This window comes from Nicotiana tomentosiformis, chromosome 12 (genome assembly GCF_000390325.3).
Source record: "Nicotiana tomentosiformis chromosome 12, ASM39032v3, whole genome shotgun sequence".
Classification (NCBI taxonomy): Eukaryota; Viridiplantae; Streptophyta; class Magnoliopsida; order Solanales; family Solanaceae; genus Nicotiana; species Nicotiana tomentosiformis.
This window is the reverse complement of record NC_090823.1, coordinates 12,088,246-12,108,739: the sequence shown is the minus strand read 5'-3', so window position 1 is coordinate 12,108,739 and position 20,494 is coordinate 12,088,246. Positions and strand designations below refer to the sequence as shown.

General features: G+C 36.8%; 2 pseudogenes; both read right to left on the bottom strand.

Annotated features, from left to right (window-relative positions):
- Positions 1-3,437: 3,437 nt before the first annotated feature.
- Positions 3,438-10,144, bottom strand: LOC138903735 (mitogen-activated protein kinase kinase kinase 20-like; annotated as a pseudogene).
- Positions 3,785-8,961, bottom strand: LOC138903631 (phosphoribulokinase, chloroplastic-like; annotated as a pseudogene).
- Positions 10,145-20,494: the final 10,350 nt, after the last annotated feature.

The following is a 20,494-nucleotide window of genomic DNA, read 5'->3' as shown; positions in this document are numbered from 1 at the left end:
ATTTTATAATACGTTATCAACACGAGTCGCTAACCAATTGAAGTTATCTGCTTCGTCCGGGTTTTATCTTCTTCCTAAAGAGTAAGCTTTAATTTTACATTGTCATGCCGGTATGTCTAGTTCTAAGTTTACTTTTATGAAATAGAACAGTATGCTATCAATTCTTTGCCATGATATTAAAAGAACCTTGTGATATTATGCTTTTGAACGAGTTCCATTTAATATGGTAGATAATCATATAGAGTAAGGAATATTTCCGGTCTATGTTAGAGCTATTATTTGGTTAGAAATATGAACTTTGAACACTATCAATTACATATTGATGTGTTTTTTGCTGGAAATTAGAAATAGCGATATCATTAAGATTTATGCCTAACTACACTATTGAGAGATATAATAAGTGTCGGAACATGATATACTTACTTTAATTTTATAACTCTTTGATTATTGTCTATTGAGTAAACGTATTTGGCTTCTCAAGTATACAAAGGGTAATGATTGTGTGCTAATTTACAGTCAAGCATGATATAGTAACATTGCATTGCATGTAATTATTTTTTTATTTTTACAAGCTTGTATACACGATATTAGTACACGATTATGTATTGCACTGAATTGATAATAATTCTTGTCATTCTAATTCACTTATTTCTATGATAGTTTTCACTATGTCGAATTTGTCAAAGCTTGAATTTATGGCACTTGACATCTCTGGGAATAACTATTTGCCATGGGTACTTGATGATGAAATTCACCTTGACGCTAAAGGTCTTGGTGACACTATTAAAGAATGAAATGAAGCATCAAGTCAGGATAAGGCGAAAGCCATGATTTTCCTTCGCCATCATCTCGATGAAGAGTTAAAAAGTGAATATTTAACCTTGAAAAATCCATTTCAATTATGGACTAGTTTGAAGGAACGATATGATCACCTAAAGGCCACAATATTGCCAAGAGCTCGTCGTGAATGGATGCACTTACGGCTACAAGATTATAAGACCATAAGTGAATATAATTCTGCTGTATATAGAATAATTTTCCAACTAAAATTATGTGGGGAACCTATGAATGATGAGGACATGCTGAAAAAGACTCTTTCCACTTTTCATGCCTCAAATATGGTATTACAGCAGCAATACCGTGAAAAGGGATTTAAGAAATATTATGAGTTAATTTTATGCCTTTTGGTGGTTGAACAACATAATGCCTTTTTAATGAAAAATTATGAAGCCCGCCCCACTGGATCAACTCCATGTCCAGAAGTGAATCTGGGAACGATAGATCCAAAGTCTGAAAAAAGACAAAATAATTATCGTGGTCGCACACCATATTAAAAGATAAGAGATATTTCTCTTATTTAATTATGAAAGAAGACAATATCATAACAATATCTGGTAGTATAAAATTAATTGAGGGCTCTGGAAGAGCGACTGTATTACTACCAGGAGGAACTATATTGGCTGTTAATGATGCATTATATTGTAGTAGGCCTCAAAGAAACTTGTTGAGTTTCAAAGATATTCGCCAAAATGGCTATCATATTGAGACCACCAATGAAGGAAAGGTTGAATACCTTTATATTACTACAATAAAAGCGGAAAAGAAGTATGTACTTGAAAAGCATCCCGCATTTTCCTCCGGATTATACTACACTAATATTAGTGTAGTTGAATCACATGTCATAGTAAACAAGGAGTTTACTAATGATTTTATTATTTGGCATGACCGGTTAGGCCATCCCGGTTATAATATGATGCGTAAAATAATTGAGAGTTCACATGGTCATTCATTGAAGAACCAGAAGATTCTTCAAACAAAAGAATTCTCTTGTGCTGCATGTTCTCAAGGAAAGCTGATTATTAGACCATCTGTAATTAAAGTTGGAGTTGAATCTCCTGCATTTTTGGAATGTATACAGGGTGATATATGTGGGCTCATACGCCCTCCATGTGGACCATTCAGATATTATATAGTTTTGATAGATGCATCTACAAGATAGTCACATGTGTGCTTGTTATCAACCCGCAAATTGGCCTTTGTGAGGTTACTAGCTCAATTAATAAGAGTAAGAGCACAGTTTCCAGATTATGCAATTAAGACACTTCGTCTTGATAATACTGGTGAATTTACGTCCCAGGCCTTTAATGATTATTGCATATCAACTGGGATAACAATTGAGCATCCAGTTGCTCATGTTCATACTCAAAATGGTCTAGCGGAATCATTGATCAAACGCCTCCAATTAATTGCTAGACCAATGCTTATGAGAACAAAACTTTCCATTTCGGCATGGGGACATGCTATTTTGCATGCAACAGCTCTTGTGCGGATCAGACCCACAAGTTATCATAAAGTCTCCCCAATACAATTGCCTTTTGGTCAGGAGCCAAATATTTTCCATCTTAGAATATTTGGATGTGCAGTATATGTTCCAATTGCTCCACCACAATGCACAAATATGGGATCCCAAAGAAGATTAGGGATATATGTTGGGTATGAATCTCCTTCTATTATAAAATATTTGAAACCTATAGCTGGAGATTTATTTACGGTAAGATTTGCTGATTGTCATTTTGATGAATCAGTATACCCAATATTAGGGGGAGAAAATAAGCAGCTGCAAAAGGAGATAGATTGGAATGCATTATCACTATCTCATTTAGATCCTCGAATAAATCAATGTGAACACGAGGTTCAAAAGATAATTTATTTACAAAATATTACAAATCAACTACCTGATGCATTCACTAACCTACCAAGGGTGACTAAGTCACATATTCCAGCTGCTAATGCTCATATTCGAATTGATGTCCCGATTGGACAATCTATAAATGCAAATGAGTCTAAGCCACGCTTGAAACGTGGTAGACCAATTGGTTCCAAAGATAAAAATCCTCGAAAGTGAAAATGAGCAAATGATCTAGGAGATCATAATATGGAGGTAATTGCTCAAAAAGAGCCCTGTGACATAACAAATGATAAGACCTCAGAGGAGGTCCAGGTACCTGAAAATAATAAGAATGAGGAGATCTCAATAAGTTATGTCTCTACGGCAAAAAGGTGGAACCGAAATAATATTATTGTCGACAATATTTTTGCTTATAACGTTGTTGTTGAAATAATGCAACAAGATGAGGATCTTGAACCATGATATGTCGATGAATGTAAACAGAGAAATGATTGACAAAAATGGAAAGACGCTATCCAGGCAGAATTAGCGTCACTTGAAAAACGTGAAGTATTCAGACGTATAGTCCGAACACCTGAAGGAATAAAGCCAGTGGGATACAAATGAGTTTTTGTGCGAAAACGAAATGATAAAAATGAAGTCGTTAGACACAAAATTGTTTTTGTTTAATACAAGGGGTTGCACCTGATCTCTCTTTTTTTCACAGGTTGCCTACGTACCCCAACTAATCTCCTATGGGGATCAAGCCCGAACGTAGTTCTTTACATTAGTATAATTCTTTACATTTGTATAATCATTCTAATCAAAATTGATAATTAGCATCCTTCTAGTAGCTTTCTTCTTTTGTTGGATCTGCAATTCAACAGCTTCATTGGTTTCAGCTTTGTACTACTGCAAAAATCATCAATTAATGGATCATTTTCTCCTGCAATTTATATAAACAAAAGCGGGTTGAGTTCCTTTATCCTTGTCGGCTCACGAACAACAACATTATCATCAGATGAAAGAAATGGATGCTTTAATAGCATATGATCAGCAGTCCATCGCGATCAAGTAACTTACTTATGCTTCATTACAGCTTCATTACATTTCTCCTTTTGCTTATCTATTGTACAGTATCTCAACATAGTTCCAACTAGAAACAAATACATAATGTCCCATTTTCTCATTCATAAGAAATCATCTAACCATGAAAAATGAAAACATGAAAGATGGGAAAAGTAGTTGAAGTAAAGTTTTGGGAAGAACCAAGGGATAAATTGATGATATTTTGATGCCTAGTTGTGAATACTTGTCGACGAATTTTAGGCCTTTGCAGCTACTGGTGCTGCAGCTTTGCTAGCAACGATTTGCTCGTAAAGGTCTCTGATCTTTAATCCGACGATTGTCTGGAAAAAACCTGTTCCATTGTTGCTGCCAGGGAAATCAGCATGTTTCAACATTTGTTGAGTAACTTCACCATAGAATTTGGTGGAGAGACTGCTCAAATGGCTTTCGACATAGATGAGTTCATCTAGTCTGTCAAATTGGCCATCCATTTCCAAGACAGATACCTATTTAACAACAAAAAACAGACAGTGAGAACATGTACTGAGTAATGAAACAGACAATTTTCAGGTTTACAGAAAGGTAACATTCTAGTTGTCTTTGAAGAACCATATTATATGATTGAGGGGTGACAAAAAACAAGCCTTGAGTCGTTGTCTAATTTCACATATGATCGCTGGTAAAAGTCACAATTTTTTTATTATATTAAAGTAACTGAATTTTACTCACTAACCCGAACTTTCACCTAATTGAGGGTTCGATTCATGTAAAGTCATCTTGATGAGGTTTTACCGTTATAGTGGGTAAATTTATTGTTATAGTAGGTAACATTAAGTTACTTTAATGTGAAAATAATAGTTGTGATTTTATTGTTACAACGAGTAAAGTTTAGCGACCTTAATAATATAGTAAAAACGTTTAGTTACTTTAATGTGACAAGAAAATTTTACGACTTTATTGTTATAGTGAATAAATTCAGTGACTATACATGAAACTAACCCCTTTTGATGATCTAGACATATTAAGTGAATCATTAATCTTTCAAGCAAAACTCAAACCTTGTTGCATTTTTTTTTTGTCTTCTTGATATTATACATTATAATCAAGCATTGGGAGGTATATGGCTTGAATCCTTTAAAAATGCCACCCACCCATGTCGAGTCGAATTCTCCAATAATGCATCATATTTGGAAGACTCAACACACAGCCGACAATAATTTTTGAGGATCCGAGCAACACAAAAGGGAGCTAGATAGAGCAACATACCTCATTGCCAAAGTAGGTATCAGGACCATAGGAAAACTTGATGCCAGGGTAAGAACAAGTCAATTTCCTACCACATGGAATCCATGAAATAGTAGAGCCTTCATTATCAGTCTAACTCTCAAAATTTTGCCTTCATTATCATCAGGAATTAACTGAGTTGGGAGAACTTCAATAACTGCATCTGCATATTGTTTTTGTGGATCTGCACAAAAATATAACAAAAAAATTAATTACCCTTTAATTTCACTAATCTTATTAATCTTCATTTTCCAAAACAGATAAATTAAATTCAATTTTAAGGGAAATTAGTATATACCAATGTAAGCATCAAAATCTGGCTTCCTTGCTTCAATACTAGCCTTAATGCTTTCAAGACTGTGTCCTCTCTTAGCCATATCCCTCTGCATTAATTTTCAAGAAACAATTAGATCAAAAGTGAATTGTACATGTGTATTTGGTATGACAAGATCGAGTCATTTTTCATGGAAAATATTTTCCTCGAAAATCTTTAATAATAACAATAATAATAATAACAACAACAACAACAACAAATCAGAGATTTTATGACACCTTTTTGTATTAAAAATTGATAATAATATATCTAAGTACCAATAAGAACGATTGATATGAAGTTAAAAGTTAAGATAATCGTACAAAAAATGACTAACATCCGTAAGTCAGGGAAGTTATTTCCCCCATTTGATGGAAAATATTTTTTTGTAACTCAACACCCAAAAATGATTTTTTTCTCCGTCATACATCTTTTTTCCTCTATTTGTTTAATTTTTATAACATGTATTTTTGTTGACACCTTCCCTCTACAAGCATTGTTAATTAATCCACTTATCGGATGCCCGCCCTTTAGCTTTCCTCTTCTTTTAGTCGAGCATGCCCGCCCTTTAGCAAACATTGTGTTTAATTTTACATATATACAAAGGAGGCTTGTTATGTTATCTGTTCTTACTCTAATATATATATATATATATATATGATTCCAAGAAATAAAAGAATATAACATAACTCTGCATACATTAAAACAGAATGTGGCTAGTCACTGTTTAAAGAGTCTCTCTTTCTAGTTAACAGATTGATTCTATATATCATGATCTAAGAAAGAAGAATACAACATATATATAAATCTGCAAGATATGTTGAAATAAAAATGTACTCACGGTTAGCAAAAATCTGCCTTTTTATACAGATTGTTCAATACTACAGAAAATATAAACACAAAATTATTTTTGTTTAATACAAGGGGCTGCACCTGATCTCTCGTTTTCTCACAGGTTGCCTACGTACCCCGGGCTTAGCTCCTATGGGGATCAAGCCCTAACGTAGTTCTTTACATTACTATAATTCTTTACATTTGTATACTCATTCTAATCAAAACTGATAATCAACATCCTTCTAGTAGCTTTCTTCTTTTGTTGGATCTGCATATATTCATAGTATTTTGAGAGACTTCCAAATAATTTTTCGAATACGCTCCTAAGTCCAAAATCACCATACGGAGCTATTGGAATCATCAAAACTCCATTCCGGTATCGTTTACACATAAGTCGACATCCGGTCACTATTTTAACTTGAGCTTTAAACCTTGGAACTAAGTGTTCCAATTCATTCCAAAACCTCACCGGACCCGAACCAATCACCCCGGCGAGTCACATAACAACCGTAAAGCCTAAATCGAGCAGTAATTGTGGAAACATGATTGTAATATTCAAAACGAACGGCCGGGTTATTACATTCTCCCCCACTTAAACATACGTTCGTCCTCGACCGTGCCAGGAGTTGTTTCCAAGCCATCACATCACTATTCCACCTACCACGCACATACCTCGGGGTGATCCCATGACACCCTATCCCATATAGGCCTGACAATACCACGTAATTGAAGATCATTACTTCAACCTTAGACCATAAACCTTGTCTTCGCTTCGTGGTTTTATATTTTACTGTGTGGTAGAAACTTACCAATCTTAAATCTTGTTTTCTTACTCAACTAATATGAACCTTTTTTAACAGATAAAGGGCCTGAAGTTTGAAGAATTTTTCACAAAGATAGTTCCGAGCAAGTTGAAGCAGCTAGAATTGTTGAAGAACAAGGGAAATCTATTTTGTTTTATTAGGAGTTGTAGTCGTCATCTGTACAAACTACTATTTTACTTTCTCTTTAATTTTTTGTTTTCTTTAAGGAATTGAAAACAAGGATCATGCAATTTGGATGTAATATTATTGCCACTTTGATTAGTTCTCTATAATTAAAAAAGATGTTTTATGTCAATATTGACTTCATTCTTTGTATGATTTCGAATGCGTGTAATATAATTATTACTTATAATTTCACATTAGCGAAGGGAAATTTTGGTTTTTAAAAAGTATGTCGTTGAAAGTACATACAATTAACGAATGGAATTTCGGTCGCCAAATACTAACAACGACTGAAAATTAGTTACTGTTAGTGAAGTTTTAACGACTGGGACGACATATAACGATGGAAAAATCCCCTCGCTAATCTTGGTATAACGACTGGATTCCTTGCCATCGTTAAAAGAGTTTTTACGACGGAATCAAAATCCGGTCGTTTACCTTTAACGACGGAGGCACTAACGACCGGCGACGATCGGTTTTTATCCCATCGTAATTGACTGATAACGACCGAATTTGGAGTTTTAACGACCGAATTTCCCATCGCTAAAGACCTATTTTCCTGTAGTGACTACTGCGAATGAGAATCAGTCTCAAAATCACAAAACACGGCAAAGTTAATTCAGAAATATCCTTAAGCACAGTACAATTTACTTTGCCTAAGCATATATAGTACCACAGAATGCAGGGAATTTTCCTCCACCAAACATGACAGATAAACATGAGTATAAAACTCGTAGTTTACTCGCTAGTGTCATGACTCACTGGACGAGCCTTTCTATTTGTACCAGTTGAGTGCGTCTGCCCATATTTTTTAATTTGAAGGAATATAAATTCATGAATGCAACAAAAATAGCAATAAAACAGAAATGACTATATAAAAATCAACAAAAAAAATTAAAAAGCAGAGTATATTGTTACTAACTTGGTCAGCAGTGATCATTCAGTTGAAACGAGCGATGTCGTAGGCGAGACATGTGATTGTTGAGCAGCAAGGAATTCCTTTATTTTCTTCATTTCTTTCATCTCATCTTGTAAGGTAGACAAGCGATCATGTAAGGATTTGTTTTCCTCACTTAAAGATTTGTTTTTCTATCTAGTTGAACGTAGAGCGGACAGTAATTCAGCCTTTGAAGAAGTGCCACCTTTCAAGTCTTTCGCCATTACTCCACCCCCATATTTGGCATGCAAGTGTCCTCTCCATTTGTTCCATAACTCTTTCATCCATCCCAATATATGATCAATCATGTCAACACTCTCAAATTTATCCTACAATAATCAAAATATCCATTGAGTTAATGCATTACAAGATAAATAATGCACTGTTCAACTAATATGCAAGCACTAAATTTGAGAAACTGCTCCAGACTGTTAGTTATTGTTGCATGAATACAGCTAGAGAGCAAGACGGTACTGGAAAACTCCATTTGATAAAATCTTCAAAATACTAATTTCATTGGCAGTTCAATTTCAGATTCAGTCTTTTATCTTTTTCAGCTTGTGTAAGACAGAAGTCTGCTCTACTACTAACACTTCATCCAGTGCTTTGCTTATTTTTGCATCAACCTTGCCAAATACCTCTTTTGGACCAAGAATAAGCATTGACAAAATAAATTTTTCCTGTTTCATACACAACCAAGGCGGTAAATTATAAGGAATAAGAACCACAGGCCAAATGCTATATGAAGTTTTTGAATTCCGAAATGGCTGAAATCCATCACTAGCAAGTCCAAGTCGAACATTACTAATTAAGAAAATATAAACACAAAATTGTTTTTGTTTAATACAAGGGGCTGCACCTGATCTCTCATTTTCTCACAGGTTGCCTACGCACCCCGGGCTAAGCTCCTATGGGGATCAAGCCCAAACGTAGTTCTTTTACATTAGTATAATTCTTTACATTTGTAAATTTCTAATCAAAACTGATAATCAGCATCCTTCTAGCTAGTAGGTTTCTTCTTTTGTTGGATCTGCAATTCAACAACTTCATTGGTTTTAGCTTATCCATCTCCGTTGCAGAAATCGTCAATCAAAGGATTACTTTCACCAGCACAGATGTCGAATAAACAAAAACGGGTTAAGTTCCTTTTTCCTTGTCAGCTCACAAACAACAACATTATCATCAGATGAAAGAAATGGATGCTTTAATAGCATATCAGCAGTCCATCGCGATCTCTGCTCCTTAACAAGACACTTTTTTCAGAAAATCTTCAGCCTCTTTTGACAATCTTTTGTTCTGCAAATCCGGTGATCCCATTCCAATTTTGCACAATAGATAAACAACGTTGTCAGTTTCACTGCAATCCCACACTGTCTTCCCTGTAACCATCTCAAAGACAGTGCATCCGAAAGCCCAAATATCAGCTTCAGGTACGTACTCGTTATCAAGAACTGATTCTGGCGCCATGTACATAGGTGTTCCTTTGAGTCCATGCTTTCTTTTCTGACTCTTTACTCCTCCAACCTTCTTCGCGAACCCGAAATCAGCAATTTTGGCAACTTTATCAGTACCAACAAGAAGAATGTTATCTGGTTTAATGTCACGGTGAACAAAACCTCTTCCATGAATATGACTAAGCCCCAATAGAATCGATTTCGCGTACTGTTTTACCTCAAAATCTTGCAACCCTTGCCTTGAATTTTGACCAATCCGATCAGCTAAACTTCCGGCAGACGCGTACTCGAGCAACATGTTTTACAATATATATCTTCCCATCTTCTTCAGTAACATTAGCTCCGAAACATCGAATAACATGATCACAATCTTGAAACTCGTGTAGTAATTCTCTCTCTTTCTGTAACGACTTTGAACGCGAAAACAAGGCAGATTTTACTGCGATTGTCGACGGAATATCAATGGAGAAGTTTGTTGTTGTTGCTGAAGTGACTATACCAAAACTGCCTCTTCCGATGGTTTTGCCTCTCGTCCATATTATTTGATGATCGGTAATCGCCGCCATTGAATCAATTTTTTTCTTGCTCTCAATAGTAATTGATAACCTGGTTTTTGTTTTGTTTTGGTAACTTTCTGTTATTGCTATACTTACTTATATATAAGTAGGAGTTACCTAGTTTTCCTTTCCCTATTAACATATGATTACGTGTTTCTTGAGTTACAAGCTAGGTTTTTATTTTAGGGCCGAGAAACTAAAGTTGTAAAGTTTCCAAAATTTGTTTCTTTTCTCTTTTTCCTATATTGTAGTAATTTGTAACAAATGATTACCATTTTTCCAAGTAATCTTACTAATAGCTGTTAATTAATAGGTACAAATTTGATGAGAAGTTCACGTATCTATATAAGGAATCTTTCCAGAACACTCATACTTTAGGGCTATTTTTCGCCGATGAAGGAATTGAATTTTCTTTCTCATTTATGCTTTAGCTATGCAAAAAGAAAATAAATTTGGTCAAGTCTCAAGCACGAAACGGAAGATTGACAAGTCTAAGTAAGTAATTCGTGAAATTAGTATTCTTTGTTCTAGCTCTCCTAGGAATATTCTACCTTGCCAAAAAGAAAAAAGACACTATAAACAAAAAATATTGCTAGGGTATACTATAAACTATGCATTTTGTTATAGTATTTTTTATGAAATAATTATTTATTTATTTATTTATTCAATTCAATAAAATTTTATTTTAAATAGATCATGTATTTGTTGTGTGTGCTTTGCATATATAGTAGATGATTTAGTGTATATAATTGAGTTTATACAAGGAAGATTAAATCATCGGTTCTTATAAGTCATAAAGTTTATGGTCACAATTTATTGACAAAGTTGCACAAACCGCCGGAATGGCGTTGTAGCACAAGATTAAATATAATTTATCTTGATTATGAGAATGATTTAATTCCAACTTCTTGTACTTATACTCTAAATCTTGATATAATTATTATTAGTTGTGCATGTTATTTATTGTTTTGATTTATTAAAAGCAAGATTCTTTAACAAGCCTGGTAAATTGGACAATAGTAATATAGGGAGAAATTCAAAAATAGCCAGATTTACAAGTGGTCATTCAAAAATAGCTACAATTTCAAAAGTAATCGAAATTTAGCCACTTTTCATGTAAAGATAATACAGTGAAACTCCAGTATATTATACTGGAGGTCAGCATAAGTATACCCGAACTCCAGTATATTTATACTGGAGTTCCAGTATAATATACCGATCCAACATAATATGCTGAAAGTTCATACACAGTTGCTCCAATCTCCAGTATATTATACTGGAACTTTCCGCGTGTTGGAGTTCCAGTATAAAATGATAGAAGTTCATACACAGGTACATCGATCTCCAGTATATTATGCTGGAACTTTCCGTGTTACAGCAAAATAGTGACTAATTTTTAATGACTTTGCAAACGCTGCCTTTTTTTGAATGACCAGTCCAAAAACTGGCTAACCCGTGCTATTTTTACTAGTAATATACTTACATTGACAAAATAATAATTAGTTGATAGAATCCATATCTCGACTTTGAGATTGATAATATACTTACATTGAAAGTTTATAAATTTTTATGGATAAGCCCGCCCAGTGAATTTTGTATCCAGGGCATAAAATAGGCTAAGCAAATGTCTAAAGGTAGTAATCGATATATAAATTAAATTGTCAGTAATTTAAATTGATTGATTAATATCTGAATCTTAACACGAGGAGTGAAATGAGATTTTATGAAAGAATTTTGAAATTAAACTAAGGAGTACAATTACGAATTTTTAGTGAAATAATTCGCAATTTACTACGGTTGAAGTTAATTTCAAATTTTCGAAATTAATTTCATAATAGAAAGCCTTGTTAATTAAATTCTATGGTCCCTACTGTTTTGACCTTGTGCGTGTATATATACATGTGTTTTTCTGCCGCAGGGATGGCCGAATTTTTGGTGCTTTTTTTTCCTCAAATTTCGCTCATACTAAATTTATTCTTTCCGAATATTATTTGAGTAATACAGTAGAAGACTACGAGACGTTAGTAGATTGTGATCGTGTTGGTCATGGCATTTTGATTAAGCTGTTCTGGAATTGGAGGCTAACGTAAAAGACGTACTTAGTTCACGCTTCAAGAGGTAACTCGTGTAAACTCCATATGTGCTAATTGTTCAATTTACACGTGAATTCTATACTGAATTGCTTTGCGTTATATAATCCATCAGCTATGCGATTTCTCTAATATTCGTGAATTGTCTTTCGCAGCAGCTGTAGTTTTAACAACTGGTGTGATGAGAGAAGTGCTAGCTAAATTTTTGCTTCATGTTCCTATTCCTAGAGGAAATGACACTATATCTAAGTTTTGAGCCACTGTGCTAATGCAGATGATAAATATGTTACCGTCCAGCCTACATAAGAGAATGACAGCTTTTATAGAGAATGTCAATCTTCTTTTACTTTCTTAGTTACAATAACTCTTTTAGGAACCAATTGCTAAATTAACATTGCGTTTAATTTTGCATACAAAAGAGGCTTGCTGACAACTGTTGGCTGAACTTCCAATTGTTACGTCTCACAGTCTTAACACACACACACACACACACACACACACACCAAAACCAAATCTAAAGGCCAAAGGGCATTAGGTGGACCTGGAGTTTCCAATATTTAGTTTACAGCTACATGTTTATTAAGTCAAGATCTTTGAAAACACCTTGGCATCTTGAAGATGATCAAATAAATCATCAATCCTCGGCAATGGATATTTGTTCTTGATGGTGACTTTGTTCAACTACCGATAATCTATACACATCCTCATCGATCCATCTTTCTTCTTCAAAAACAACATAGGTGCACCCAGGGCGAGACACTAGGTCTAATGAAGCCCTTATCAAGTAAATCTTGCAACTGCTCCTTCAATTCTTTCAACTCTGGCGGGGCCATGCAATATGGCGGAATGGAAATAGGCTGAGTGCCCGGAGCCAAATCAATGCAGAAATCAATATCCCTGTCGGGTGGCATCCCCGGTAGGTCTGCAGGAACCACCTCTGGAAACTCACGAACAACCTGCACCAAATCTATAGAAGGAACCTCTGCACTAGAATCGCGAACATAAGCCAAATAAGCTAGACACCGCTTCTCGACCATATGTCGAGCCTTCACATAAGAGATAACCCTGATGGCAGAATGGCCAAGATTCCTTCTCCACTCTAATCGAGGTAACCCCTGCAAGGCTAAGGTCACCGTCTTGGCGTGACAATCTAATATAGCATGATAAGGTGACAGCCAATCCATACCCAGTGTGACATCAAAATCAACCATGTCAAGAAGTAGAAGATTTGCACGAGTCTCAAGACTCCCAATGGTGACCACACACGAACGATAAACACGATCTACAACAATAGCATCTCCCACTGGTGTGGACACATACACAGGAGCACTAAAAGAATAATGGGGCACAACCAAATAAGAAGCAAAATAGGATGACACATAGGAGTAAGTAGATCCCGGATCAAATAGAACTGAAGCATCTCTACTGCAAACTGAAATAGTACATGTGATAACAGCGTCAGATGAGTCAGCCTCAGGCCTGGATAGGAAAGCATAACACCGGGGCTGGGCCCCACCACCCTGAACTATGTCCTTGGGACGGTCTCTAACTGGCTGGTCTCCACCTCTAACGACCTGACCTCTACCTCTAACAGTCTGGCCTCTACCTCTGGCTGCCTGACCCCTGCCTCTGGCTGGCTAAGCAGGTGGTGCATCAACTGGTGCCGGAACCATGGCACGAGAACTCTGATGTTGTGATCTGCCCATTGCTCGAGGGTAAAATCTAGCAATGTGCCTTGGATCACCACAAGTATAACATAACCTCGGCTGTTGTGACTGCTGGCCCTGAAACTGACCCTGTCGAAAATAACCACCCGATAACTCTGGAGTGGAGGTGCACTAATAGGAGCTGGTGGTGCACTGTAGTCTAGCTGGTCGAAATAATGCATCTGAGGGCCACGACCACCTGAGGCACCATGGGATGCCTGGAGCGCTGAATGAAATGGCATGGGAGGATGGCCTCTACCAAAAGTACCCCTGCCTCTAGATGAGGCACCGCTGAACTCACCGGAATGACGAGGTCTCTTATCAGACCCGTGACCCGTCTGGCAACATTAGCAGCAGCCTGAAAAAGAAATCTCACTCCCAGCCTCCTAAGCCATCTGCAATCTGATATGCTGAGCAAGTCCATCAATAAACCTCCTCACCCTCTCTCTCTCTCGGTGGGAAGCAGAAGAATAGAATGACGGGCCAAATCCACAAAACGGGTCTCATACTGAGTAACAGTCATACTGCCCTACTGGAGACGCTTAAATTGATGGTGACGCTCCTCTCTCAATGTGATAGGCAGAAACTTCTCTATGAAGAGCTGAGAGAAATGGTCCCAAGTAAGAGCAGGCGACCCAGCTGGTCTGGTCAACAAGTAATCTCTACACCATTTCTTGGCGGAACCAGTCATCTGAAATATAGCAAAATCGACCCCATTGGTCTCCATTATACCCATGTTCCGTAGAACCTCATGACAGCTGTCAAGATACTCCTAGGAATCCTCTGGAGGAGCACCACTGAAGTGAATAGGAAAGAGCTTGATAAACCTGTCCAATCTCCATAAAGCCTCAGAAGACATAGCTGGCCCATCTCCGACCTGTGCCGCAATAACCGGCTGAACTAATTCGACTGGCTGAGCTACTGGAGCTTGATACTGGGGAGCTATCTGCTCTAGAGTGGGAATGGAAGGAGTCTGGGCTCCTCCTCCTGCCTGAGAGACTACTGGTGCCATAGGAAATGCTCCAATCTGGGCCACACTCTCCATAAGGCCCACCAAACGAACCAAAGCGTCCTAAAGTACTGGGGTAGCAATGAACCCCTCCGGAACCTGAGCTGGTCCGGCAGGAACAGTCTGGGCTGGAACCTCCTCGTCAAGCTCTATCTGAGGCTCCACTGTTAGGGATGCTGCTCGGACTCTAGGTTGAGCCCTGCCCCTGCCTCGGCCTCGACCTCTGCCCCGCGTAGGAGCCGCCACTGGAGGCTCTGGCTGCTGCTCAGCTGAGGAAACGGTACGTGTTCTCGCCATCTACGAGAGAATATGAGTAGAAGAGTTCAATCAGTATTGAGAAAGCAAAATCGCACGACGGAGAAGAATAGAAGTGAAACTTGTTCCTAAACTTTATAGCCTCTGGAAGATAAGCACAGACGTCTCCGTACCGATCCTCCAGACTCTACTAAGGATTTGAACGTAGTTGTAGTGCCTAAAAAAGGGAACAAACTTAGAATGTGTGTGGACTATAAGGATTTGAACAAATCATGCCCCAAAGATTCCTTTCCGCTGACGAACATCGATCGCATGATCGATGCCACGGCCGGCCACGAGATCCTCACTTTTCTCAATGCGTATTTCGGGTATAATCAGATCCAGATGAACCCGTAGGACCAGGAAAAAATTTCATTTGTCACCAAATATGGAACGTATTGTTATAATGTGATGCCCTTCGGGCTAAAGAATGCAGGGGATACTTACCAACGCTTAGTAAATAAAATGTCCGAAGAACAAATAGGAAAATCAATGGAAGTTTATATTGATGACATGCTAGTTAAATCCCTACGCGTAGAGGATCATTTGACCCATTTGCAGGAAACGTTCAAAATTTTGTGCATGTTTGGTTTGGAGCCTAAGGGCTCGGGTGAGTTTCGGATAGGTTACAGGATGTTTTGGACTTTGAAAATCTGGTATTTTGCTGCAGCAGGTGTTCTAGCATGTTCTTCTTCGCGTTCGCGAAGGTACTCTCGCGAACGTGAAGAGTAAACTGGGCAGCTGGATTTTTCTTCTTCGCGAACACGAAGGCTTAGTCACGAACGTGAAGCGATGGGGGCATTAACCTTCGCGAACGCGACCATCTCCTCGCGAACGCATAGTGTTAGGCACACCTGGGGGAGGGTCGATCATTCCTTCAGCGCGAACGCGAGCTATGCCTCGCGAACGCGAAGGCTACGGGGGAAACCTTCGCGAACGCGAAAGCCACGGGCTGCTACGCATCGCGAACGTGACAGGCCCTTCGCGAACGTGAAGAAGGCCTGACCCCTGTGACTTAAAACAGAACCAAAAACGGGATTTTCCCCATTTTTCACAAACCCTCAATTATAACTCGGCTTAGGGGCGATTTCAAAGGGGTTTTTCACGATTTTGAACTGGGTAAGTATTCTTTATCATATAGTGATTGTATTTCACAAATCTATGTCTATATTCATCATTTATTTCGGATTTAGATGGAAGAAAGTGAAATTTTTGTAAAACTTTCCAAAAACGAAAATATAAGATTTGAAGGTCCATTTGGTATCGGAATTGGACAAATTTGGTATGGTTGAACTCGTATCGGAACAGGTGTTCGGATTTTGTGAGTGTTTTCGGGATTTGAGACGTGAGTCCCACTGCCGAATATTTTAATGAATTTTGGATTTTTATCCGAAAAATTTGTAAATTCATATGGAATTAATTCCTATGATTAGTATTGAATATATTGAATTGTTTGTGAATAGATTTGAAGCTTTTGGAGGCAAATTTAAAAGGAAAAGTTGTGGTTGAATAATTGATTGGAATTTACAAAGCGAGGTAAGTGTCGGGGTTAACCTTGACTTGAGGGAATAGAACCCTTAAATTATTTGTTATGTGAACTGCATGTAAACGATGTATAGGCGAGGTGACGAGTGTCTATACGTTGTCAAATTAATTGTTTGCCTGCTTACTTGAAAATTCATAAATTAATTATTATAATTATTGTTTCTCTCTTATTCTTTGCAAATATAAATTCTTGAATTCCTGCATTAATTGTTACATACTATTTGAATTATGTGCCTTAATTGTTATTTGACATTTAGCATAATAAATATTAAACTGCCTATTTGCTCCCTGATTTCCATAATAATTTGCTATTTGTCATTGTTTGCTTTATAATTAAACCATAATTATTGTATGCTGGTTGTCTTGTAATTTTATATTAATTGTTACATTTATTAAAAAAAATTCTTCTATAAGAATTGATAAATGAAAATGTTGGAGGAGTGGGTTGCACGCCGCAACATGATTGATTATAATGAATATATTGAAGGATCGGGTTGCACGCCGCAACAGACTTATTAAAAGTCTATATTGGAGGATCGGATTGCACGCCGCAACAGACTTATTAAAAGTCAATATTGGAGGATCAGGTTGCATGCCGCAACAAACTTATTAAAAGTCAATATTGGAGGATCGGGTTGCACGGCGCAACAGACTTATTAAAAGTCAATATTTGAGAATCGGGTTGCACGCCGCAATAGACTTGTTAAAAAGTTAATATTGGAGGATCGGGTTGCACGCCGCAACAGACTTGATTAAAATGAATATGTTGGAGGAGCGGGTTGCACGCCGCAACAGAACTGAATGTGGATATATTGTGAGAGCGGGTTGCACGCTGTAACAGAAATAATGGAAATGATAATTGGTTATGACTGCTGAGTTGCCTTCAATTATTATAAATGAATTACCTGATTTATTTCTATTATTGTGATTGTTACTAATATTGCGTACAGGTTAATGTAAGTGAACCGCCTTAGCCTCATCACTACTTCGTCGAGGTTAGGCTTAGCACTTACCAGTACATGGGGTCGGTTGTACTGATACTACACTCTGCACTTCTTGTACAGATTTTGGAGTTGGTCCCAGCGGCGTACCATAGCCTTGCTCAGATTTCAGCTATCAGAGGAGACTTGAGGTATAATTACATGGTGTCCGCAGTTCTGAAGTCCCCATCTATTGTACTTTAGCTGTGTGTTTATTTCCAGACAGCTTTATTCTATTCAGACCTTTATTTGTATTTATTCTAGAAGCTCGTGCACTTGTGACACCAATTCTGGGATGGTATTTAGACACCGTTATTATTATGGATTATTTCAAAATTGCTTCCGCATTTGCTTCCTTGTTATTCATAAATTTAAAAATTATTTTAAAAATGGATAATGTTATTCTAACGTTGGCTTGCCTAGCAAGTGAAATGTTAGGCGCTGTCACGGTTCGGAGGTGGGAATTTCGGGTCGTGACACAATCACTTTCAGGTATCTTATAAATTTGGCAGTCCATGAAAAACTTTATATGCGTCTAATGGATGTTGTCACAGCCTATTTGTATGGCACATTAGACAGCGAAATTTATATGAAAATCCCTGAAGGGATCAAAGTTCCTGAAACTAATACAAGTTTTTCAGAAACTTGTTAAATAAAGCTTCAAAAATCCTTATATGGATTGAAACAATCAGGGCGAATATGGTATAATCGCCTGAGTGAGTATTTGCTGAAAGTAGGGTATAAGAATGATCCAATTTGTCCTTGTGTATTTATAAGAAGGTGTGGATCTGAATTTGTTATAATCGTTGTGTATGTTGATGATCTAAATATCATTGGAACTCCTGGGGAACCTCCAAAAGCAGTAGACTGTTTGAAGAAAGAGTTTGAAATGAAAGATCTTGGAAAGACAAAATTTTGTCTTGGTCTACAAATTGAGCATATGAAAGATGTAATTTTTGTCCATCAATCAACTTATACCAAAAAGATCCTAAAGCGTTTTTATATGGATAAAGCACATCCATTGAGTACCCCGATGGTTGTGAGATCACTTGATATAAATAAAGATCCATTTCGACCTCATGAAAATGATGGAGAGCTTCTTGGTGATGAAACTCAATTTCTTAGTGCAATTGGGGCAGTAATGTATCTTGTAAATAATACTCGCCCAGATATAACTTTTGCAGTAAGTTTATTAGCAAGATTTAGTTCCTTTCCAACAATAAAACACTCGAATGGGGTTAAGCATGTTTTTAGATACCTCCGAGGGACTATTGATATGGGATTATTTTATTCTTATGAATCTGATTCACAGTTGATTGGTTATGCAGATGCAGGCTATTTGTCTGACCCACATAAAGTCCGATCTCAAACAGGCTATCTATTTACTTATGGGGGTACAGCTATTCCATGGTGTTCAACAAAACAAACTTTAGCTGCTACATCTTCCAATCATGCAGTGATAATAACTATTCATGAAGCTAGTCGAGAATGTGTATGGTTGAGATCAATGACTCAACATATTCAACAATTGTGTGGTCTTTATTTAAAAACGAAGATTCCAACGATATTGTATGAAGACAATGTTGCTTGCATAGCTCAACTTAAAGGAGGATATATCAAAGGAGACAGAACAAAGCACATTTCACCAAAGTTCTTTTTCACACACGATCTTCAGCAAAATGGTGAGATAGATGTTCAACAAATCCGTTCAAGTGACAATCTAGCAGATTTATTCACTAAGGCATTGCCAACATCAACATTTGAGAAGCTGAGACATAAGATTGGAATGCGTCGTCTCCGAGATAGCAAATAAAGCTTTCATCAGGGGGAGTATAATACGCGTTGTACTCTTTTTTTCTTAACCAAGATTTTGTCCCAATTGGGTTTTCCTGGTAAGGTTTTTAATGAGGCAACACTCAATGCGTATTACAAGATATGTGTACTCTTTTTCCTTCACTAGGCTTTTTCCCACTGGGTTTTCCTAATAAGGTTTTAACGAGGCACATTATCTGTTATGAATACATTGAATTTGTGAATGTCCAACAACTCATCCATGAACCATTTTAGATATACACGAATATGTTTATTACATTCATTTAATATCCTGTAACTCTCAAGTAAATTGTACACTATATATACGGTATTTCTAATTCTACAAAAGACATCAATAAGATAGACTTGAATACAACTTGATAGAAGAAAAATTTTATCTATATTTCTTGGCTTATATTACTATAATTTTATAATATTAATCGATAACTATATGATTCGTTTTCTTTAGTTTCACTTTTGTTATTGAGTTTATTGCACTGAGACACAAGTTGGAACTTTGTTAAAGCAATATGTATGATCTAATGTGTTTAAAAAGCCAGATCACAATTTGACGTGACTAATATTTTTTTTTTCTCCATTAGTGTTCCAAATAGATGAGGGTGATATAAATTGTCCTTTAATCATGTTTGTTGCTTTTCACAAATTGCAGAGTATTTCTTGCAAACAAGTATAGTTCTTTCAGCTTTTGTCGATATCCTGGAGGAAGAAAGAATTGGAAAGACAATTGTAAATCTTTGATGATTTAGTGGAGATTCGTCTTCTAATGCTATTTATTAGAAACATATGAATGAAAGAAGAAATGGACTTTACTTATGTCGAGTGTCCTCTACACGTTTCACTGTTTTGATGGGAAGATACATCTTTTTCCATTGGATATATATTCTATCAGAGCTATTCTTTGATATCGAATAGGCTCCATGTGCCACCAACAGCTTT